Source organism: Paroedura picta, chromosome 1 (assembly GCF_049243985.1).
Source record: "Paroedura picta isolate Pp20150507F chromosome 1, Ppicta_v3.0, whole genome shotgun sequence".
NCBI classification, from domain to species: Eukaryota; Metazoa; Chordata; class Lepidosauria; order Squamata; family Gekkonidae; genus Paroedura; species Paroedura picta.
The window spans coordinates 20,328,515-20,352,982 of NC_135369.1; the positions used below are offsets into that span (position 1 = coordinate 20,328,515).

Consider the following 24,468-nt stretch of genomic DNA (forward strand, 5'->3'; position numbering starts at 1 on the left):
CACTGAGAAACGGCTCTAACTGTCAGGAACTTCTTCCGGATGTTTAGATAGAAATTCTTTTGAATTAATAAGAACCTTCTTCTTCTTCTTCTTCCTTATTTCTTCTTTCTTCTTCTTCTTCTGCTGCAGCTGTTTGGTATTCCTTCAGTGATACCCGCTTCCTGACCAATTGTTGTTTTTATATCCGTATTTATTTTAGTGCTATTTTAAATTGTTTTACTGATGTTTGAGTGTGTGAGTGGTTTAAACAATTTTAAAATGTGCTTTTTAAAAAAATATACGTTTTTAATTTGTTAGCTGCCTCCATGCACCTTGTTAGGCCAGAAAGGTAGGGCGTAAATGTTGTTGAATAAATAATTAGTGTGCTCTGGTTTACAGACAAGAAGCTGAGGCAGGGAAAGAGAGCGAGAGAGAGAGAGAAGGAACATTGATTGCAGTATACATCTGCATTCTGGCAGGGATTTAGACTCCAGAATCCTCCCTCTAAACCTTGGCCTTCTTCTGTTCACTATCTATTCAGGAAATACTGCTTGCTCTGAGCCCTGTTTTATTATTATTATAATGAATAATAATTGTATTAGACGATTCCAGGCTTCATCCAGGGAGGCAAATACTGTGCCAGGTTTGATATAAGTGGAGGAGGTGACGAAGAACACCATTCCCTTGTGTGATGCCGATCTGGTGGCTGGATTGAGTTACCCGAGGGACGCAGCTTTCCAATTTCACACATGGAGCTTTTAATTGTACAAAGATACACAGGGGGCTTCTGATTCAGCATCTCTGTTCCTTCAAGAGCCCTTGTAACCCTTTTCCTTGCATAAATAAGAGGAACTTCACGGTAGCTGTAATCCGCCACAGCAGTGTAGCTCAAGCTGGTCTAAATTCAGACACTCTGGACCAAAATCGGAGAAATGGTGCCAGGCAGGAAAGAGATTCTCTTATCTTAGTGTTCTGAGGCTCTTTAATCACACGATTTTCAAAGGTGCTTCTTCTGCAGCCCTCCCCCAAGCATTCAGATAGTACAGATATGTGTTACAGATTGAGCCTGTTCAGTTACAGAGCGGCATCTGTAGTTTGGCAAGTGAGCGCTACTCCCAGGTTTATGAAAATTATATGCTTGATCGCCAGTGGTGAGCAGCTGTACAGTCTGGGCAACCAGGCTGGATATCTTTTGTGAATAGAAAAGGAGACGGCCTGTTTTTCCCCTCACTAATCAGTGTGACATAAAATACCATCATATTTGGGTCAGTGATATTTATTTTGGGGCTGGTCACTATTGCAGATCTGTTTTCAAGGCATACTAGTCTATCAAGGTGGACTTAGGGCCTTTTCTTACCTGCTGAGTTCTTAGGTGTACTTTGGGGCTCCCCAATCTTTTTGAGCCTGCAGGGACCTTTGAAATTCGCCCATGGTGTAGTGGGCAGAGCCGCAAACTGCTTGATGCTTCAGTGACACAGTGAAGGTCCTTGCTCTGTGGAGTGTAATCAACACAGCTAATCGAAATCTCCTGTGGCTATCAGAAGCCTTGCTGGGCTAAATTCCTCTTGGCAGGTGCCAGAAAAGGTGGCGGCGGGGATCCCTTGTTTACATGCTCAGTGTCAGAGCACATTTGCTTGGGTCAGTCTAGGACAGGGGTAGTCAAACTGCGGCCCTCCAGATGTCCATGGACTACAACTCCCATGAGCCCCTGCCAGAGTTCGCTGGCAGGGGCTCATGGGAATTGTAGTCCGTAGACATCTGGAGGGCCGCAGTTTGACTACCCTTGGTCAAGGAGATCTCCAGTAGCAGATCTGGGCCTGAAAATCTGGATGGGGAAGCCACCCTATTCAGAGACAGTAAGCTTCTGACTCAAAGAGCTAGGAGGCAACGTCAAGGGCAGCCCTTGGCCTCTGTGTCCTCTTTGTTGGCCCTCCCGGGCAACCTAGTTGACCACTCTGTGGGGCAGGATTAGATGGACCGCTGGTCTGATCCTATAAGGGGGGTTCTTAGGCATTGATGTATCTGCACAATCTGACTTGGTATAAGGCAGCTTAGCTTGTACGTTCCTGTCTCTGACCCACATAGGCAAAATAAAGGAAAAGGAGGAATGTTTGTTTGTTTTCCCAAGCAGGTGGGCAGAGTAACCCGCCTCGTTTCTTGTTGCTTATCTCAGAATACCTCCACAGTCCCGTCTGGTCTCTCCCTCCCCCCCTTTAGACTCTGGCTGAGAAAGTTTTGCTGCATTCCTTGGGTTGGTACATGTCTGCAGAAAGTTCTGACCCCTTTTCCAGGACTGTAGAGTATACGATGGCAGGCAGCCAAGGTTAAATATAGGAAAAGAAGGAGGAGGATGTGGGAAAAAAGGCTCATTTGGAAAGGCATCGCCCTGTCATTGAGGCTGAGGAGTGCGGGGGCCACACAGGGCAAGTGAAATGGCTTGAAGCCGTAGGATCTGCAGCAAATACGCCTCTGCCTCACCGCAGAGGTCCGCAATGGGCACATGTGCTAGGATACGTCATTTCCCCATGCTCCATCGCATTCTAGAATAGCCAGTGGGTTCCTGTGAGGGATCATGGTAGGATCTGGGAGTCTTGGGTTTGTAGCCATGCAATGGCATGAAAACTTTCTGGGTGATCTTGGGCCAGCTGCACCTACCTCAGGGTTATTTTGAGAATAAAACAGGCAGGAGGGAAAGCCAAGTGTGCTGCCCTGAACTCCTTGGAGGAGGAAGGATGGGACAGAAATGGACTAGACCAGGGGTGGTTAAACGGTGGCTCTCCAGGTGTCATGAACTACAATTCCCATGGGCCCCTGCTGGCAGAGGCTTATGGGAATTGTTGTCCAGGGACATCTGGATAGCCACCATTTGACCACGCTTGGGATCCCTGAGGTGGTGCCACTAGGTGCCATGGAGACGTTTCTTGGTGTCCACCAAGAGTTTTTAGAAGGCAGTTGTGGCCTGTTATGGTTTTTGTAGCAGGAGTTCTGACTGGCCATGGAGATCTCATTGACTATGCAGATTAAAACAGCATTGTCTCATGGGCAACAGCCACCACAGTGTATGTTTGTTTTCTCTTACTCTTCTTTTCCAGTGGGTTTTGTTTTTTATTGCCCCTCTTCTTTCCTGCAGTCGGGCCTCCTCTGTGTCTGTAGCTCTATTTCCTGCTGCAGCCATTTTGTGGTTGTGCCTTCTACCAGGTGTCAGAATTCAAAAGCTGCCCACAGGCTTGAAAGGCCTGCATTACTGAATCTGACCATTGGTCTGTCAAGACCACTGTCATCTGACTGGCTAAAGCTATCCAGGTTCCACAGTGGAGGCCTTTCATATCACTTTCTATGTGATCTTTTTAAACTGGAGATGCCGAGAATTGAACCTGGGACTTTCTGCACACAAAGCAGGTGCTCTGTCACTGAGCTGAGGCCGCACCCAGTGGCTGGAGGCATATCCTTTAGGAAGTCTTACACTCAGGCCTCCCCATGATGCTTCTTGTTTTCACAGAGAGTGGGTAGCTTGTCTTTCCCATTAGGTGGGTTCACTACATCACAGGAGACCCATTCATGATGAATGAAGCTGGACGGGTTAACTACACCGTCCGTTTGCAACGTGCCGGCAAATCGGAATTGGAAACCGTAGTTTGAAGTGGGGTTTTGCACACCCTCGCCTGTGATAACTGTGGTTTACTCTCATGTCTGAACAGCTGGAGCCTAATTACTGCTTTTGCTTGGCCTGTGGAGACAGGAATCAATTTATAAAGCTGAGTTCTGAGAGTTTGTGGAAGGGAAGCTGATGTACAGCCTGGAGCCATTCAAGTGGGGTAGCCATGTTGGCCTTAAGTAGCAGAACATAGTTTGGTCCAGTGTCATGGGTCTGATGAAGTATGCTGTGCATACCAAAGATTACACCCTAAATAAAGTTTCGTTGGTCTTAAATGTCTCAAACTTTAGCCTGAAGCCATGGCAGACGATTGGAAACTCAAACAGTGGCTTGAGTTACAAACTCTGGTTAATGTCTCAACTGTGGTTTGAGCAGTATGTTTGAACCGAACCATGGTTAGTTGCCTGCTATCTAATTCACTGCTTCTAAAATCTCAGATTTAAGCGCGCTCAAAACATGGCGCCAAATAATGGAAGCTGTGGTGGGGCTGCGTAGGTAGGTGGTGGCTCGGTTCTGGGTGAGTGTGGTGTGAATGCGGTGGGAAAATTATAGGCTTTTGTAGTGGGAGACACAATGGAGGGAGGAGTGATTATGTCAGCTTGACAAAGGGTGCAGTTGTGATCAGGAGAGAAAGAAAAGACTAGGTGGGGAGAACCTCCAAGGATAGACGAGATCACAACTGGTTGGAAGAGTCTAGGGAGGCCAGGAGAATGGTGACTCCGGAAGCATGATCCTCCCCCTCCACATACACATACACATTGATTAACTAACCAGATGTGTGACCTTATGATCTGGTGGTTTCTCGGTCTCCAATGAGAAGAGCAGCTGTAAGGATCATGGCCAAAGGACCATGGAAACGAGTGTGCTGTATGCTTGCGTCGCCTGCATCTGACTGGCCCAGGCTAGCCTGATCTTGGAAGTGAAGCAGGGTCGGCCCTGGTTAGTGTTTGAGTGGAAAACCACCCAAGAATTCCAGTGTTGCTATTTAGAGGTGATATTTGGGGGCTGATGGAGTTTGGGAAGGATGTGATGTAAGTGCCAAGTGACTCTCTAGGCCAGCGGTTCTCAACCGCCGTAACGCCGCGACCCCAATGGCGATGGTGCGTGCTGTGCAATCTGGAGGCAACATGGAGGTGGCCAGTGCCATGGCTCCACCAACCGCTGCAAGCCACCAGCTGCCACCAACGGCCACCGCTGCATCAGCTACCAAGGGGGCAGGCAACCCCTATTGGGATTGGGACCCCATGGTTGAGAACTACTGCTCTGGGCTGCCTCTCTGTGGTCTTCACCATGGAGATTAGGGGGGAATTCCTCAATTTCTTAGGGTGGGGTTGAGAAACTGGGACTGGTTCCTTACATGAGGCATTTTAGGCGTCTTGCCTGGGGACCCATAATATCTGGAACTGCCTGCCTGCCACGGTTTGTAGGGTGTGATAACAGGTTGCATGAAAAGCTAGTCCTCAATCAACACGTCACACATACAAAAATTCTAGCAGGTTTAAACTGCATTTTAAAGGTGTCTCGTCTGCTGTCTTTGTTCTCCTCTTGTTTTTAAAATAGCGATATTAAATGGGAGGCCCACCATAGTGTTCTCTCTGTTATTCAGCTTACCACTTGAACGTATGATCCCAAGAAATAGACTTATCCGGAGTCAGTGCGTTGGCCTGTCTAACCCAATACTGCCTCCTTTGACTGTCAGTGACTTCCCAAGGTTTTTGGCAGAGGTATCTTTCCTAGCCCGGCCTCGAGCATGAATTCATTTTAACCGGAGATGCTTGGGACTGAATCTGGGATCTTGTGTATGCAAAGCAGATGCTCCACGGCTGACCTGAATGAGACAAGTCTCTTTGCAAGAATGATGTCAACAGGAATCTGGGGGAAATTAATTATTCCCCCCCCCCCCCGCAGGCCTTAGAAGTTGAGGAAGTGGGGATAAATATAACAAGGCAGCCAGAGAAGAAACCAGAATAAACGGCGTGGGTTGTACCGCCTCCCTTCCGCTATGCCCAAGTTAGAGGTTTAGCACCAAAGCACATCTAAGGCTGTTTTGCTACTCCCCCTATTCTCCTTGATGGCTCCATTGACCTTGGGTCTGTTCTCCAGTACAGAACCTTGTTCTTGAAGATTCCCACGTTGCACGTTTTTACTTGCTTTGCCTGTTCATCTGCTTGTTCTCTCGGGTGATCTGAACATCTAAGGGTAAAGAAGAATGATTTTGTTTTTGGCCCTGACTCTGTTCTCTGCTGCCCGATTGCTATCCACCGACTGTATGAAAGAATTGCTAGCACTCCAAGTTCTAATTCTGAGACCGAGAGGGTGAAACCAGGTTGCTATAGGGTGGTACCTGGATTGTTTGTTTCTCACTCACGTTTCATCCTCATTTTCCTAAAGGGAGCTCATGATAGGACCTCCCTAGCCACTGGCGGGGGATGGGGGGGGGTCTGGTTGCCATATCCAGGCCGGAAAACTCAGATTTGGGGTTGGAGCCTGGGGAAGAAAGGGACCTCAGTGGGGCACAGTGCCCTAGGGCAGTGGTCTCCAACCCCCGGTTCTAAGACCGGTACCGGTCCGTAGATCATTTGGTACTGGGCCGTGGCTCCTCCTCCTCCTCCTCCCCAGCTGCTGCCTCGGGGGCTGCCCTGCCACTCTGCCACCGGGTCACCTTTGGTGCTCGCCGGTGGCCGCCGTGGCTGGGGCTCCCCCTCGGCATGGCACTGCGCAGCTGCTGCTGGCAGCACCCCCCAGCAGACGGTGGGAAGTCAAGGGTACCAGCAGAAAAGTACGTGGAGCAGGGGCTTAGGCAGCAGTGATATCCCTCAGGAAAAGACTACCCTCCCCCCCGGGCCTCAGTAAAATTGTAAAGTGTTGACTGGTCCCCGGTGATAAAAAGGTTGGGGACCACTGCCCTAGGGCCCACCCTCCAAAGCATCCATTTTCTTCAGAGGAACTGATCTGTGTTAGCTGGAGACTGCGGGATCCCCAATTCTGCGGGATCCCCAAGTCCCTCCTGGAGTTATGGGAGTGATGTGTAGCCTGGGGAGGGTGAAGTTTGCGAGGTGAGGTCTCTCGGCAGGGATGTGATGCCATAGAGTCCACTCTTTGCCTCAGCCACTTTCTCCAGGGGACCTTGTCTTTGTAGTCAGTGGTAATCTCACCTTGAGGTTGGTAATCCCAGCTCAAAGTCTGACACTCTAACCCAGTCTTATTCAACCTTTTCACCATGGGGGAGCCCCTGAAATACTTTTTCTGGCTTTGAGGACCCCCAGAAGTGATGTCGGCTGCCCACGCCTCCCTGCCATGCTCCACCCCGGTAGTGACATGACACCAGAAGTGACATCACCATCTGCATTAGCAGATAGGCTTGGATGATCAGGGAACAGAGTTCTAGCAATCAAAATTGGCCCCTTGTGCCCGAAAGGGCTTCTAGGAGAGATGTGTGTGTGTGTGTGTGTGGGGGGGCATTTGTGCACCACCCCAGGTCCTGTGAACTCCTGATAACAGGCCCATTCTCACCCAGTGCTGGAGACAGCCTCACGATCGTCTTACTATGGCGCCATCTTGCCCTGCCTCCTTGTTAACAGGCAGGCTTGAGGAGGACTGAGTGGGGGCAGGAGAGAGATAGGAAGTGGTTTAAGCTGGAAGTATGATTGCAGACTGTGCCCCCCCCCCAGGCACAGAAACCACGAGAGAACTCATGCTCTGGTGAAGTGGGGGGGGGGCAATGGTTCCCTAGCTTGTGGCCGAGTCCATTAAGGCAGGAGGGGAAAGGCCGCAGATTCCTCTGGAGCACCCATTGATCCCTGGGGGTCCGTGGACCCCTAGTTGGAAATCCCCACTCTAGCCATTACACAGCCTGGTGTAGCTTAATAGTACCTGTGGCCTCAGAACAAACACCATAACCACCAAGTCCAAAACAGCCTGCCCCATTTCATTCTGATTCTTCACAGTGAGATTTTCTTCTTGCCCTGGAGACCCCAAGACACAGGCTAAAAAACCTGAATACAGGTTAAGCCCTGAGGCCTAGCCACCGCCTGCTGCATTTATTTCGTCTGTAATGGTTTCGCTTGGCTTCCTGAAGCAGTGAGGTACGTAGGTAAAACTGATCACAACACCTTCCTTTTAAAAAGGCTCATTACTTAATCACGTAATGGCTGTTGCTGTAAAAGGGATGCTACTCAGCTACTAGCCGGCACTTTGGTAGTTTGGCGTCTTGCACAAGTGCGCACTGGAGTCAAGATGATTTAAGGCTTACAGCAAGAGGCTGAAACCTAAATAATTCTTGTGGATGCTCATGAACGCGAGGGCAGTTTTTATAAGACCCCCGCTTCCCATTTTCCTCAAAAGTCAAGAGGCTCAAAGATTTATGTGGGAGAGGAACGAGATCATCCTGGAGAATTAGGACCGTTGGCTGGCTCAGACAAAATCCTGGGGTACCTTTGGTGTCAAGTGGGGAAAGGGCCCGGGAGGTGGGGAGGGGGGCTGGGTAAACAACTTATACGTCTGTATCACCTCTCCCCCCACCCCCTCACTTCTCCTCTGCTCTGTTTATACCCGGTAATGGTCAGCAGTTTTGGCAAGTGTGCTTTGATGCTTTGCGCGGGGATGATTACAGAGTCGGTTGGGGAGCCATGAGGTGAATCAGACAGGCCGGGCTCATTTTTGAGGCTTCGGCTCCCTGCGCCAGGAATGCCACACACCACGCAGCCGCCTCGCCCGTCGGAGTGCCTTTGGGCCTAGGCTTTGAAATCCTTGACTCCCCCAACCCGCCCCTTAAAAAGGAAAAAAAGAAGAAGCCAGTAGCTGAAATGACCTCGGCGCTGGGCACGTGAGGGGATGAATAAGCCGACCTGGGTGGTCCCCTTTGGCCATGTTTCAGCTGCCTGTGCCCCACCCGGAAGGTTAGCGGCCTCGTGCCTGATTCACTGTGGCTTAATTACCCGCCGGGAGGGTGACTTATAACCTGCCACCGTGTGTTGTCAGAACCAGGAGAGTTACTGCCACAGGCTTATTATTATTATTATTTTAAAGTGGGGGGCTGATGAACAAGAGTGTGTGTGTTTGGTTTCCATGGGGAGGCTGACAGGCTGAGCTGCCAGTCAACTTGAAAGCGGTGTGTTTTGTGCGGGAGGCGTGGGCTGGGAGGCGTGGGGTGCAAGGCGGCCTCCTGAAAGTTTCAGTGTAGGCCAAGGAGCTGCTGACTCATGAGAAAGGCAGGTGCGTGTGTAAAGGATCTTTAGCCTCGTTCTCTCTGAGCGTCTCTGGGAAAGGATCTGGCTCACGCTCAGTCGGATCGGCAGGGCTTTTTTGCTATCGGTTCCACACCAGTACCCCCGCTGGATATTTTGCACATCAGTAGTCTTAACACCTGGTGCAAAACAACACTGACTTGGTGCTCTCACCTGCTGGCCCTCCCACTTTGAAAGCAAAAAAAGGGAGGGGAGGACGCTCAGATGCCAGGTGTTTCCTGCCCCAGTAAGATTGTCAAGTTAGTTTTGCCTCTCTCTGTTAGAGTTTCATTTCCAGGGTGGGTTTCCTCTGTTGATGATCATGGCAATCGAGGGAAGTTTCCTACAGAGATACAAAGCATTTCTCCCACCAAAGAGTTCCTGCCTGAATGGAAACATGCACAGGTTTCTAGCTCTCATGAGTGAGAGAAGAGGTTTCAAAGTATGTAAACAATAGCTGGTGAAATCTCTGAAGGTAGAGCAGGGATGCGTGAAATCCCCAGGAGGTAAGGTGTGTGCTTGTGGGGGAATTGCGTAGTTATTTGTTCCCTGTCCCGTCCCCCCAGTGTGGGTTAGCACAAAGGACAAATCATGCAGGCGAACTTGTTCTTTTTCATTGAGCTTGCAAGATCAACGCATTTGGGTCTCTTCAGATAGAACAGGGGTGGCCAAACTGCAGCTCTCCAGGTGTCCATGGACTACAGTCACCATAAGCCTTGCCGGCATGGCCAATTGATAGGGACTCATGGCAATTGTAGTCCATGGACATCTGGAGAACCACAGTCCGGCCACTCCGGATATAGAGGCTTGGCTGTAGTTCAGGCTCCTGCCTGCATAAGTCTCTCTCTGAGCTTTCTCATGTTAGGCCTTTGTTAGCTCCTGAGGTTTTTCGTCACTCCCCCCCCCCCCGTTTTCTCAGCTCGGAGGTGGTTTGAAAAAGCACAGCAAAATGACCAGGAAAACATGGAAAAACAACAAATGGAAAAGCAAGGACATGAGGAAACCTGGGTGTAAACTGCACGGAGCTTTTATTCCAACCCTGGATCGATTCAGTCCCTGCCCTCTACACAGAATGCGATTTCCGTTTGGATTTGGGGCGATTTAAAATTTCCTTCTGCAGCAACAAGGATTGATCCAGAGTGACCCTACCTTTATTGTGCGATATCTTAGAGTGCTTTTAATGTAAGGTGATCAGATTGTCCCACTTTTGGAGGGACATTTGGGGGCACCTGGCAAATTGCATTTATGTTGAAATTTTAAAATATACATTATAATACTATTTTTGCGTTCTATGCATTCTATGAAAAATTTTGTTGCTCCATATAGACCAAATTTTTAATCAAGACCCCCCCCCCCCCCTGGTCAATGGTGTCCCGCTTCACCAATGTTAAAATCTGATCACCTCCGTGGTAGAGGACCCGTGATTGGCCACAGGTGGTCATGTGACAAACTTGCCTTAAAGGAGAAGCCCCTAATTTCTCTCAACTTCTGTCAGTCCTGGATTTTTTCTCCCTTCTCTGCATTTTTCGATCCTCTCCCACCCACCCCTCCAAGAAAAGAAAGAGGCTCCCTGCTTGGCTTCTCCCCCCCCCCTTCAAGAAAAGAAAGAAAGAGGCTTGGCTCCCCCCCCCCCCTTCTGAACTATGCAGGAGACTTTCCTGTTTCAATGGGGGGGGGGAGAGGAAGATCCGAGTTCAAAGCGATCTGAATTCAACAGGATTGACAATGGAATAAACAACGTAAGTTGCAGACTCTGCCCTGGAGAAAAACCACAGCAGAACAGCACCCCAACCCAGAAAACTGCTGCATGAAAAGACAGTCCTTTGTCTTCCAGAATGTGGGCTATCTTCAGATATTGTTTTGATTCCTAGGGCAGTTACCCTGTCAGTATCTGGGACCCAAATGTTTTCAGGCTTTCTAACCTGACAAAATAAGCAGAGGAAGGAGGTTTCCTTCAGGTGCCGCCAGACCTTCTGGGAATGCTTCAGATTAGCAGGCTGTTTTGTGCTGTGTGTGACCTTTCCCCAACATGGGAACTGGCCATCTGTAAATGGAGCGGCCGGTGGTGGACCAGCAAAGACCCGTTAACGGCTGCGCCCGCTCTCCTCTTCCCTGTAGGTGCTGTTGCATGGCGGATAACTACTGTATTATATAACACTGCAGCCTACCTTGGCATGCGATTAACCAGAGGCTCCTAAATCATTCATGCCTTTGCAATCTTGCTGGTAAGTAGGTCAGAATTTTTAGCGGAGACTTCGGAGGGTGATGCTGAACAGGGCGTGAGCCTCGCCTGCAAATGATCCGGGGCTGCCTGTGTGCCTCTGACACTGTAGGGTCCGGTCTGGGCTATCCAGATGCCGTCTCAGGATGGGCCTTTAGCAAAAGTGAGGGGCTCTGTTCTTTTGTGCGGCAGCCAGAGTGGGAAATGTCTTGAAGGAGCAAGTAGATGGAAGGGACTGCAGGGCTCATCTTACTATGCAAGAATCATAGGCTGTATTCCAGGCTGGACCATCGTTCTGGCCAAGCATGGAATGCAGACCCTGAATTCCCATTCTCCCTTTCAGTTTGTGGGGTGCACAGCCCTAGCCACTGCTTCAAATCCAGGGCCGAAAAAGGGTGGCTTCTTATGTTTCCAGATGTGGATGGATTTTTTTGCACATATATAGCAGGATCGCTAGACTCCAAGTGGGGTGTGGTGATTTCCCAGAATTCCAGAGGACTGCCACACTACAGAGATCATTTTGGGTTGCCAGCCCTGGGCTGGAAAATATCTGGAGATTTTGGAGGTGGAGCTTGGGGATAGGAGAGAGATCAGCTGGAGTATCATGCTATAGCAGCCACCCTTCAAAGCAGCCGTTTTCTTCAGAGGAACCGAGCTTCGCTGTCTGGAAATCAGTTGTAATTCTGGGGGATCTCTTAGAGCAGGGTTAGTCAAACTGCAGCCCTCCAGATGTCCATGGACTACAATTCCCATGAGCCCTTGCCAGGGCAGGGCTTGCAGGGGCTTATGGGAATTGTAGTCCATGGATATCTGTAGGGCCGCAGTTTGACTACCCTTGACTTAGAGGCTGGCAACCCTTTTTCCCTCTGGAGAAAAGGGCTAATTTTATAGGATAGACTGTATAACTCTATATCCCTCCCTAGGTTCCACACACAAATCTCCAGGAATGAGGCACACACTTTTCTTGGATGCTTTAGGATGCTTAGGGCTGATCCTGTGTAGAGCAGGGGGTTGGACTAGATGGCCTGTGTGGCCCCTTCCAACTCTATGATTCTGTGATTCTATATGATTCTTATGTATCTTATTTTTCGATTGTAATCTTTGGTTGTGTTTTAAGGGGAAGTTTTATTGGGGGTTTTATGCACATCTTGTAACCTGCCACGAGCCTTATTGGGAGTGGCGGGTAAGAAATTAAATAATAATAATAATAATAGGATGGTGCCACTAAGCTATCTTCTGCTGCTTCAGACCAACAAGGTTTTATCATGTAGCTATCGAATAGACTAACACAGCTGCCCATCTTGAATAGGGATGCTAGGGCCCTCCTGGCTACTGGCAGGTGATCTGGGGGGGAAGGATTGTCAGATCCAGGTAGAGAAACTCCTGGAGAGATGAGGATGGAGCCTGGGGAGGACAGAGACCTCTGTGGGGTACAATGCCAGTCGAGTCCACCCTCTCTTGGAGGTGGAGCTGTAATTCCAGTGAATCCCCATGTCCCACCTGGAGGCTGGCATCCCCGCTCTCGAAGGATAAACTGAGAAGCAACTCATTTGAATCTGGCTTCTGCCGTGAACTTTGCTAGGTTACCACAGACAGGACGTTTACTGTCAGGCCTTCGTCTGCAGCACAGAGATGGTAATCCTTCTGGTTTCTTTTCCAGGGTTGCTCCGTGGGGCTGCAGAAAGAGCATGCATGCGCAATGTTTTTAAAATGTTCAGAATGCAAAGCGGTGGTATTTAAAATGCTGTGGTGCATCGTGACTTTTGACCCGTTTGCTTGAAGGCTTCCTGTGAAGTCTTCCCCCTCCCACGCCTTCCGTGGAGTGACCAGATGCTAAGCAGAGGACGGGGACCGTGGTGGTGGTGGTGGTGATGGTGGTAGAGGCACTCCTGTTTCTTTTTCGACAGCTATGTCCATCTAGCAGGGAATATGGGCCTGTGCAGCTTCCCGCACTCCCCCAGCCCTGAAGCACTGCTGTTTTAAGCCACGAATAGAGGCCCTGACCATGATTGCTTTGCAGCCACCCCAAATGTTGATGATCCCACCCCCCAACCATCCTCACCTCTTTTGCCTTCCAGCATCTCTCCATCTGTTGGTTTCACTTCTCTCTTTCCTGGTGCAATAAGGAAGTTGATCAGTGAGAGCGAAACTGGTGGTTCTAACAGTCCCAGCCCAACGTGGTCTCCAGATTGCTGCCTCAGGCCAGGCCCGAACGCCGTTGCAACATAACAAAATTGGCTGCATCCCCTTTTCATTGCATGTCCTGCCCCTTCTTTCCCCATCCCTCCTGACCCGGCTGGCTGTGTGCAAGTTTAAAGTCAAAGCCCGGGTCAGAATAACGGAGGGAATGTTAGATGCGAGTTCAAATTCCAGTAATGTCTGATCTGCCAGTAAGGATCGTAAGAAGAGCCCGGCAGGATCAGACGAGTGGTCCTTCTTGCCCAACGTGGTGTTTTATGCTGCGGCCAGCCTAGAGGACAGAAAAATAAAAGAGGAAAGAAACAAGGCACAGAGACAAAGGCCGTTCCCTGAGGTTGCCTCTTAAAATAGGGACATGCTGAGTGCACTGTGAGAGGACCCTGTTTACACATTGCCAAAAGTCAGTCTCCACCCATTAGACCTCTGAATCCCAATGCCAGGAGGCTTCTCAGCCATTGTTGGCCCTCCAGAGGAACTGGTTGGCCACTGAGTGAGACAGGATGGTTGAATAGATGAACCACTGGTCTGATCCAGGAAGGCTCTTCTTATGTTCTTCTTTTATATTCTGCAATGGCTGATCTGGTTGTGTTTTCAAAACCGTAAAACAGTAGGAGAGCCAGCTTGGTGTGGAGGTTAGGAGTGCAGACTTCTAATCTGGTGAGCCGGGTTTGATTCCCTGCTTCTCCCCCACATGCAGCCAGCTGGGTGACCTTGGGCAAGTCACAGCACTGATAGAGCTGTTCTGACCGAGCATAATATCAGGGCTCTCTCAGCCTCACCTGTCTCACAGGGTGTCTGTTGTGGGGAGAGGAAGGGAAGGCAATTGTCAGCTGCTTTGAGACTCCTTCTGATAGAGAAAAGCAGCATATAAGAACCACCTCTTCTCCTTTTTCTCCTTCTCCTGGGAAATACATGCTTTCTTTTGGCATACAGAAAACTGGCTGAGACATTTTTAGGTTGCAATATGTTTGGTGCTGTTTTTATGCTTTGGTTGTTTTTTTAAATAGCTGCATTAATCACAAGTTAAACTACAAGTACAACGATATAGGCTAGATATCAGGAAAATAATTTTCACAGTCAGAGTAGTTCAGCAGTGGAATAGGCTGCCTAAGGAGGTGGTGAGCTCCCCCTCACTGGCAGTCTTCAAGCAAAGGTTGGATACACACTTTTCTTGGATGCTTTAGGATGCTTGGGGCTGATCTTGTGTAGAGCAGGGGGTTGGACTAGATGGCCTGTGTGGCCCCTTCCAACTCTATGATTCTGTGATTCTATGATTCTACAATGTTTTAATGCTACTTTTATCATTTTGCCATGTTCTGTTTGGTGAACCTCCTGAAGCCAAGTCTCCGGAGGGGGCAGCATGCGTGCTTTTCTGAATGAACCATTAGGGTTACGGAATTGGCTTTGTGAAGCCAGGAAGGCTTTATGCTCTTTATCTCCCCCATCTCCTATAAACACATTTATGCATCAGATGACTTTTGGAAGTGAGAAGTGTTTGTGATTTGGGAATTGGAGCAGGAGGAGGGGGAAAATTTTGCCTCTTTTAATATCTCATGGGCTTTTGCAAGCCTCTTGCATAAAACTTTGTAGCCCTTTGGAACTTAGACAGTTTATATCAGTAAATGAAGCCAGAATTATTCTTTTTGGGCCTGACGAGTTTGCCAGTTCAGGATTGGGAAATCCCTCTGAATTTGGGAGTGGAGCCTGGAGGGGGGGGCAATTAGAACGAGACCTCAGCAAGGTATAATGCCTCTTTTCGAAGCAGCCATTTTCTCCAGAGGGTTCTGTCATCTTGAGGTAAAATATAATTTGGGGGGGGGGATCCCTCGGCTCCACCTGGAGGCTGGCAACCCCCCAGTGTTTGAGTCGGACCATAACTGGTACCAGACGATATACTGGTAGGAAAAGGGGTAGGTGCTGGGGGGGGGGGGGGCTAACCCGCTATTTTAATTGGCCTTCATCAGAGATAAGGGGGTTAATCGGCTTCCAGAAGACTCAGCACCAACCTTCTCCTGCCTCCCCCTGGGAAGGGAACAGCTGGCTTAGTGTGACCTTGGTTAACCCCGAGTTGTACCAAGTGTGTTGTGGGTGAAGGAGCCCGGGGTGGGTGGAAAGGGGCACGTTTCAGGGCCAGCTGCCGCAACGAGGGATTTGTAGGCCTCTTCCCCACCCCGAGCTTTCGGGGCTCACTATTATGAAGAGCCGCTTAAAATTTATATTGAAAAATGCCGAACTTCATGCAGGGTTTGGACTATCAACCAGCCAGCTACGCGCACACACACACACACACGCACAAACACTCTAGGCCATGTGGGGTTAATTCTCTGTCACCTTCTACTTGACAAGTCGGATTAGAGTTGTCACTTCACCTTCCCCTGCCTTATCAATTAGAGCTAAGCAGATTACCCGTTTGCTTCAGAAGCTGGGGAAACTGCAGCTAAAGCATCTGTGGGAAGGCTGCCCTAACACCGGGAGGGCTGACGCTGGAGAAATTTGTCAGTTGCTTTGATGAGGGTGCATGCACTCATGTGCCATTGCAAAACCCACTGGAGGCCGCGTCCACTGCGGAACTGGTGATCCCACAAAAAGCAATCGAGGCCCTTGCGCCATCCAAAAGGGCTACGTAGATTTATAGTGGAACAACCTTCTTGTGGCCCCAGGGCATGTTGACAGGTTGTGGCTAGGGCCCATTCTGCACAGTTAGGATAATGCACTTTCACTGTGCTTTGGCAGCTGGATTTTCCTGGGTGGAACAGGAAAATCTACTTCTAAAGTGCCTTGAAAGTGCATTATCTGTTGTGTGCAGACTAGGCCGAGGTTCAATCACGTGCGACTCCAGTTACCACGAGGTGTGGAAAAGACCTGCGTCTGCTGAAGACTTAGCAGATGGAATTGCATCTTTCCTCCACCAAGATGGGGCTCTAAACTGGGCTTTAATCCAGGTTCGGAATTCTGCTTTGTTGTGAAGGTGGGAAACGAGCTAAGGAGAATGTGGTGCACATGTGTGCAAACGTTATGGGCAAAGGGAACGTGTCTCTAACAGGGATTCTCTGCGCAAGGAGGGAGCTTGGCCAAACTTGTGTACGTGTCAGTTTACACTCTGCATTCAGATGTTGCTTAAGGCTTGAGCATTGTCGCCCTCTTGGATGGGTGTATCATTGATTTAGCACAAGAGGCAGTGGTTTCGTCCAGGGGCAAACATGAATTGAACTCCAGGCTGTCCGTGGATCGCTGGCTAGTTTTCTTGGTGGACCACCTAATGGTGGGATTATTGATAGAATGCTGGACTTGGGTGGCTCTAGGTCTGATCCAGTATGAATGAAGACTTGGAAACCCTTAACGTGTGTGCATTCGAGTGTGCGTTTTTTGGGATCGATCTCTAGGTGGTGGGGGCTGCTGCTGAAAGCAGTGCAAAGCCTACGCAAGGGTCAGCTTGCCCTAATATATCTGGTCCCCCTGCCTTGAAATAAAGGTTTCTGTTTTAGCCAGCAGACTGGGTTCCAGTCTGCCAGACCTTGGGTTTGTATGACCATAGGAAACTTCCTTTTGAAGTTGGACCAGCAGATTATCTGGCTTGGTTCTCCCAAGCAGCTCTCATGGGTCTCCGGCAGAGAAAGATTTCGCTTTGATTAATCAAGAAAAAGATCCTTTAACAGGGGATTTTAAGGATTGAACCTGAGACCTTTTGCAGGCAAAGTAGATGCTCTTCCCCAGATCTTAACTGTTTCCATGCAAGTCACACTCTTTCAGTCTAAATTACTTTGAGGGTAAAAATTAACTCCCTCCTTGCAGGATGAACAAGGATAATCTAGTGCATCTGCAAACATTATGGGTTACTGGAGCTCGTTTCCAGCTGGGATTGTGGTCACTCTCATTTTTCCTCTCTTCTCTTTCCTAGTTCGACTGACAGCCGTTGCGTACTAATCATCTTATAAAGAGGGCCGAAGATGCAGTGACTCAGCACATAGGTAAGGGGGCGCACAAATCCCCCCCCCCTTGTAAAAAGAAGAATGTTGTGGTTTTAATGGACATGGGATAATCCTTAGCTCCACAGGCATGAGAGATGTGCTGTTTGGGGTCCCGAGAGGAGAGGCTGATGAGTTCTGTTTCTTTTTTTAGCTGGAGGGAACGATCTACCCTATAGAGATACTTTAGGGAATCAAACCAGATAAAACGCTGGAAGAGCCCTAGTTGATCTCTAGAGCATTTTTAAAGCTTTTAAATAGCAGCTGTGGGAGCTGCTGATTCAGATTGGAGGTGTACCATGCATGGGAGGGGCATGTGTGAATCATCCTCCAGTGTCCTTTTCCCAACCACAAATACAGATTCCCTTCCTCCCTTTGGGTAACCTCTGTGTTCTCCCCTCATCACTGCAAAGTTGAGAGCAGTTCTGGGGGTGGATGTGGCCTAATAAACTGGAAGCTCAGTTCAAACAAGACGGAAGTGCCATTGGCGAATGGAAGGCCTGACTCAGGAATTAAGGTGGTGCCTGTTCTGACATTGAACTCCCCTTCAAGGAACAGGGCCATAATGGGTGCCATTCATTTTAAATGATTGTAATTCTGTTTTTAGATTTTTATATTACCTACATTATTGTGTGGGTTTTATCCTTGTGAGCTACCCTGAGCCATTAGGGAAGGCTGGCACACAATAGGTATGTAAATAAATAATTTGGGGACACTCCTGGGTACGAGCCCACTGATAATCCAGTGGTCCAGCTGCTGGATACACAGCTGTCCGCTGCAGCTAGGAGTGCCTTTTACCAAGACTTTCTATCACCTGGTAACACCTGGAATAGATTACTACAATTCATGCAACATGGGGCTGCCCTTGAAAAAGTGATCAGAAGCTTTAATTAATGCAGAATGCTACAGCCAGGTTATAGATTGGACTAGGTCAAAGGGATCAGCCAGTTGGGTGACCTTGAGCTTGCTACAGCACTGATAAAGCTGTTCTGACCGAGCAGTAATATCAGGCCTCTCTCAGCCCCACCTCCCTCACAGGGTATCTGTTGTGGGGTGAGAAAAGGGAAGGAGATTGTAAGTGGCTTTGAGACTCCTTCTGGTAGAGAAAAGCAGCATATAAGAACCAGCTTTTCTTCTTCATCATCATATCACTCCAGTCTTGGACCATTTACACTGGACCCAGTTTCTTTCCCAACCCGAATTCAGAGTGCTGGTGTTGACCTTTAGAGCCCAATATAGCTTGGAACCAGCATTCTCAAAGGATCATATACTCCCATATTAACCTCAATGACTACTAAGATCGTCTTCCACAATCCTGCTTCAGGTTCCCCCAACTTCTGCATTTGGGTGAGTGAGAATCTGATAGAAGGTAGGGTTGGGAAATACCTGGATATTTTGTGGGTGGAGCCTGGGGAGGGCAGGGCTTGGAGGAGGGACCTCAGCAAAATATGCCATGGGGAAGATATTTTCTCCATGAGAAGGGATCTTGCAAATCTGAAGATCACTTGTAATAGCAGGAGGCACCAAAATTATGGCACCCTGCCCCAGGGATATCGATTTCAATTTGTGTATGCCGTTTGCCAGTGGGTGAAGACTTTTTGTGGTTTATCTTGGGTTCCCTCAATGATTCCTCCTTCCTGCATTATTTTTATATATTAAAACTACTTCTCAGATTGACAATACTAAACAACCGATCTTATATCAAAATACAAAAAACATACAATACAATACTTAAAATAACAGAATCCAGTCTCATGCAAATAACATCATGTGGTTTAATTTCACACTAATCCTTACAGCCTATATCGCTTAAGAGACAAATTTCATCTGATATCCTTACTAAATGGGTTCTCCATTACAGAAGTACAAGGATTCCATACTTCTTCCAATTCTGCATATGTATAAAGTGTCGGGTCCAATAGGGGTGGGTTATAAATGCAACAATAAATAAATGAAATAAACTATGTTTTAATGGCTGTTTCATGTGGTTTTAATGTGTGTGTCAATTTTGGTTTTAAGTATTAATGATTTTTTTAAAATAATGCTTTTTGTGGTTTATCCTTTGTTAGTTGCCCTTGGTATGCTGCTCTTACAGCTGTATTCTAATTATTCTATTTTAATGGTTCATTCCGTCTAAACGTCAGGAAGAAGTTCCTGACAGAGCGGTTTCTCAGTGGGACAGGCTTCCTCGGGAGGTGGTGGGTTCTCCATCTTTGAAAATGTTTAAACAGGTTGGATAGCCATCTGATGGAGAGGCTGATTCTGCGAAAGCTTAAGGGGGTGGCAGGTTACAGTGGATGAGCGAGAGGGTTGTGAGTGTCCTGCATAGTGCAGGGGGCTGGACTAGATGACCCAAGAGGTCCCTTCCAACTCTATGATTCTATGATTGTACTGTACATTCCTGTATACTTGCTATTGTTGTTACTTTTTTTGTAAAGGCCAGAAATGCAAATAAAATATACACTATACATATACATGCCTTGGTGGCACTGGTGGGGCAGAAAGGTGGCCTTACTAATTTAATTCATTTAAATAAAAGAGCAGTGCTGGGAGGCTATTTCCCTTCCCTCATACTGTGAGTCTGCACTGAATTGGGGCTTGTTTGAACTACTCAGGGGTGGCTAAACTGTGGCTCTCCAGATGTCCATGGACTACAATTCCCAAGGAGCAAAAACAACAAAAGAGTTGTCAACCCTTAATGACCCACATTTTCTTGGGCCATAGAAAGTTGGGATGCTGTCAGGGGACAGGTCATACATATGGTTAAATTTTTGGGAAATTAAATTTCACCAAGCTTCCATTATCCGTGACTATAACACGTATGTGTGTGTGTGTGTGTGTAGAGCCAAGTTAGAATGAGATGGGGATGGGATACGTTTGCAGAACTAGATGGACACGCAGACGCTGGAGTCAGGCTGTGTGTGGCAGAGTGTGACTGTGTGGTGTGTCAATCCATGCATGTGTGGGGTGTGAATCCATGTACTGACCCTGTTGATAAAATGTCAGGGACTAAATGCAGAGTCTAGCTGGAATCTGCTGCCCAAATCTTCAGATCTTCATAATGCCTATGTAATGTTTTGTTGTCTAAACCAGTAAAATAATGGCTGTCTAATGTTGTCTTTAATAGAACAACTTCGAAGGTGATGGGGGTGAGGATGGAGAAATCAACAGAATGCCTTTTGGGGGGGAGGGTTAACTATGTTGGTCTAAAGCAAGGGTTTGCTGGCAGGGACTCATGGAGATTGTAGTCCATGAACATCTGGAGGACCACACGTTGACTACCCCTGGTCTAAAGCAGCAGAACAGTTTGCTTTTTGGATCTGTGGTACCTTTGGTACTTTTAAGGAACCTCTGGTCCCTTTAAGCCCAACAAAGTTTTATTCTGGGTATAAGGTATTCTTTGAAAAGCTTATGCCCAGAATAAAAGTTTTTAAAAATTATGTTAAAACTCATACTTTGTTCTACAACAAAACACTGTCCTGGATCAATCTGACTTGATTGAGATCAACCCAAAACCATGCTTAATTGTTTATTTCCTTTGTCTGTTGTCCGTCTTTTCTGCAGAAAATCAATGTGGATGTCCACGGCAGTAGTGAGAAATAAAAGCAAGCAAGGAAAGGGGGAACATTAGATGCGTAAACAGAAGGGTGTCATGTCTGTGTATTAGTTTCCCTATAATTGATATCCTTGTTTCATTCCTCTTACTGTAAAGCAGAGGGTAGTCAACCTGTGGCCCTCCAGATGTTTATGGACTACAATTCCCATGATCCCCTGCCAGCAAACACTTGCAGGGGCTCATGGGAATTGTAGTCCATGAACATCTGGAGGGCCACAGGTTGACTACCCCTGTCATGGCTGCCTGTAATAATATTATGGTGTACGAAACACTTGGAAGACTGTTGTTCCCCCTGCTTTTTAATTTAATAAAGGTTTTTGGTTTTGTGTAATGTACATTCTGTCGTTCAAAAAATCAATGCGAGGAAAGATTTTTTTTTTAATGGCTTTGGCAGTAGAAGTACGGGCATTCGGGTTAATTTTGGAGAAATGGGGTCTCAATAATTTCATGGATAGGTGCGACATGAAAGGAATTTGGATTTGAAGGGCATATTGGCTTGTTCAAGCAGTGCAGTTAATTTGATCCTGACCCTGTAGGAGAAAAGGGCGAGAGAAAAAGAGAGAGGGAGAAGGGGTGGGGGGTAGGGTGGGAGGGAGAGATCAGAATCTGCATCCCCCTGGCTCTCCATAGTTCGGCCACCCCTATCCTATGGGGGTCACTGTAAGCCAGCTGCAATTTGATGGCACTTTGTACACACACACATATTTATTAGTGTGCAAGAGGGACTTTGTTGTTTTTAACAACAACAACAACACACTTTATTTTTGTGACCTGCCCTTCCAGGGTAGATCAGTTTTGCCATCAAGTCAGGGTTTTCACGGCGAGAGATGTTTGGAGGTAGTTTATTTATTTTTATTATTAGGCTTATATACTGGCCCTCTCCGCATTGCTTGCCTCCATGCCATGACCCCGGTATTCCTCAATGGTCCTTTTAACTGGAGATTCCGTGGACTGAACCGGTGACCTTCATGCCACGCAGATGCTTTGCTTAGTTATTGGTTTCATTCATTTACGTGATTTCCAGGCCACATTGCGAAGGCCCTGGCCAGGAATACGTCTCTGGGGCCATGGACCTCGAACATTTTGGAGTTTGCGTGGCCCTTGTGTGGAAACTGCAGGGCGAATTAATTCAGAGGAGTTATGGTCTTTGAGAATGTCAGAATATTACATTAATAACTAGCCTGGTTGGAAAAAGACTTCCGAGCCCTTTCATGGAAAGAAGGTGTGGTCTGCCCTGACAGCGTTAACTGATCTTGCACTGGGAATGCTTTGGCTTCTAATCTATAGGGAATGCTTTGGCTTCTAATCTATAGGGAATGCATTGGCTTCTAATCTATAGGGAATGCTTTGGCTTCTAATCTATAGGGAATGCATTGGCTTCTGATCTATTGGGAAGCTTTGGCTTCTGTGCTTGTGCTCCGTACAAGATTAGTGTAGGTATCCCATGAGCAATGCAAAGGTGCCTTTTTTTATTCCTGTGCTGCTGATGTCCTCTAAGGGAAGACCAAGCCGGCTTGTTCAGCCTGGCCACATCTAATGGAGCTTCCTGGAGAGAGACTGTGGGTCAGAGCTGCGGTCTCCATCCTGCTTCCTTGACAGGCGCAGAATGTTCACTTCCTTTTTGGGCTGTTATCTTCCCAAATGGGTGTTTGGGAACGGAGCTTGTGCACTGGGATTTGCTGGAAATCCTGGGGAAAACACAGGATGTGGCATTGTGCACATAGGACCAAACTTCCTGAAGATCTCTGCTCTCATTTAAAGTGGGAGGAGAGGAAGTTTCCAGGTCTTACGGGTGTTTCCGTAAGCGAAGAATTACGTGGAAGATTCCAGATGAAATTGCAGAAGAAAAGGGCAGAGTAGAATCCCACGCGTTGGATCAAATGCTTCAGAGCATATGGGGTTAATAATACCACCCTACTGTACAGCATTGCCATTGTAAGGATTGCTGCACAATAATGTTGGAAGCACTTTGAACACTGAAACAAATATATAAATACTTATGATCAGAGGTGCCCTGCGTGATCACACTAATGGACTACCTAGTCCAGTGCTTAATTCTTATGTTGTGCAGTTGGAGGGATGTAGCCAAGCGCATGGTAGACATGCATGGTTTATATTATGATAGAAAAATATACATATGTGTTGGACGGGGTACACGCGTTCCTTTCCGTCTCTATTTGCCAGCAACAGACTGTTTTTCTGGTCTCCGTTCCTGGTAGACTACTGCCCTTGCCCTTGGGGGATGTCTTATTAAGACTTTGTTAATGTTACAATAGATTCAGAGTCCAGTAGCACTAAGAGATTGTGCTACTTCAGACCAACATGGCTACCCATTTGTTAATGTTGTTAGCCTCATCATTCTTCAGGGTTACTCCCCTCCCAAGTGATGTTCGGAGCCAAATCTCTGAGACAGGTGGATGGCATCTTGTCTCTCTAGCCCACATTTGTGCCAATGCATGTGTGCACGCACACTGCAGCACCCAGACTGCTATTTCACAGGCTGCAGCTGCTGAGAAGTATTTCCAACATATTTGTAGTGCATGCGGATTGTCAGAAATGTTCCTCGGACCCAAAGAAGCAGACAGCAGCAGCCTCCAGACTCAGGGGAGTGTCTCTTACCTAGTCATCATTTATACAGAGTATAAGTGCAGTGGTTAGAATAAGGGTGTGGGAGGGGCTGAAAGGTTTTGACCAGTGTCAGAAGAAGATCCTGAGTTCCTCTTTGCAATGGTGGAAGGTATGCTTAGAGTTGGCAATCTCCAGGTGGGACCTGAAAGTCTCCTGGAATTGCAGCTCATTTCCAGACTACAGAAATTAGTTCTTCTCTTCTCCAAACCGATCTCTCCACTCCAGTTTCCCCCATACCTATGGAGACTAAATTACCATGAAGTAAGGCAGAATATGTGAAAATGGGAGGGAATGAAAACAGCTAAATATTAATTTAAAAAATTGTTTTATTATGTTTTAAAATGTTTTTTTAATTTGAATTATATATTGGGAATTGCTTGAGCCTTTTTGCAGGGAGGAGCAGTCTAGAAATGAAAGTATAAATAAATAAAATGGCAGCTCTGGTGGGTGGACTCGATGGCAGGAGGTTCACCGAGGCCCCGCCCCTTCCCCCTCCCCAGGCTCCACCCACACACCTCCAAGAATTTCCCAACCAAGAGTTGACAGACGTAATTATGTGCGCAGGAAAAGTGAATTATGTGCCTCAGGAAAAGTGAATTATACACGATCATTGGGAAAAGAATTTACCTTTCTGAGAATTTCTGCTGTCACTTGAAACCCAACTTTTCCCCACTCCATCCTGCTCCTATCCTTACAGTCTATAACTGACCTCAGAAGTTCAGGATTACCGCAACAGTGTTAAAGGGTGGTTTTATACAACTTTTAATCTGGTTTTAACGATGAATCATTTTATTGCTTTTCATACTATGTAAAACCACCCCCAGATGGGCAACCAACCAACCAAACACACACACACACACACACACAAATCTTTTGCCTTTAGAGCTGTCACCATGTGCTTTACAATATCTGGGACAGCCGTGCACGAAGTCTGTGGACAGCCCAAGTCCAGGGGATTGTTTGAATGAGATTTTCAATAG

At 47.6% G+C, this 24,468-nt stretch overlaps 1 protein-coding gene across 9 annotated transcripts in view; it reads left to right on the forward strand.

Moving 5' to 3' along the window:
* The window catches only part of MEF2D (myocyte enhancer factor 2D), a 203,601-nt gene that overhangs the window by 40,461 nt on the left and 138,672 nt on the right, over positions 1-24,468 (forward strand). For 6 of the 9 annotated variants that reach the window (XM_077325471.1, XM_077325489.1, XM_077325425.1 and 3 more), the window contains one exon: positions 17,178-17,247. The exons of 1 other annotated variant lie outside the window; for it this stretch is intronic. The gene's annotated coding sequence lies outside the window, so the exon portion shown is untranslated. Of the gene's footprint in view, positions 1-10,977; positions 11,085-17,177; positions 17,248-24,468 lie in introns of all 9 variants that reach the window. 2 more of the 9 variants (XM_077325442.1, XM_077325417.1) reach the window with 1 other exon arrangement.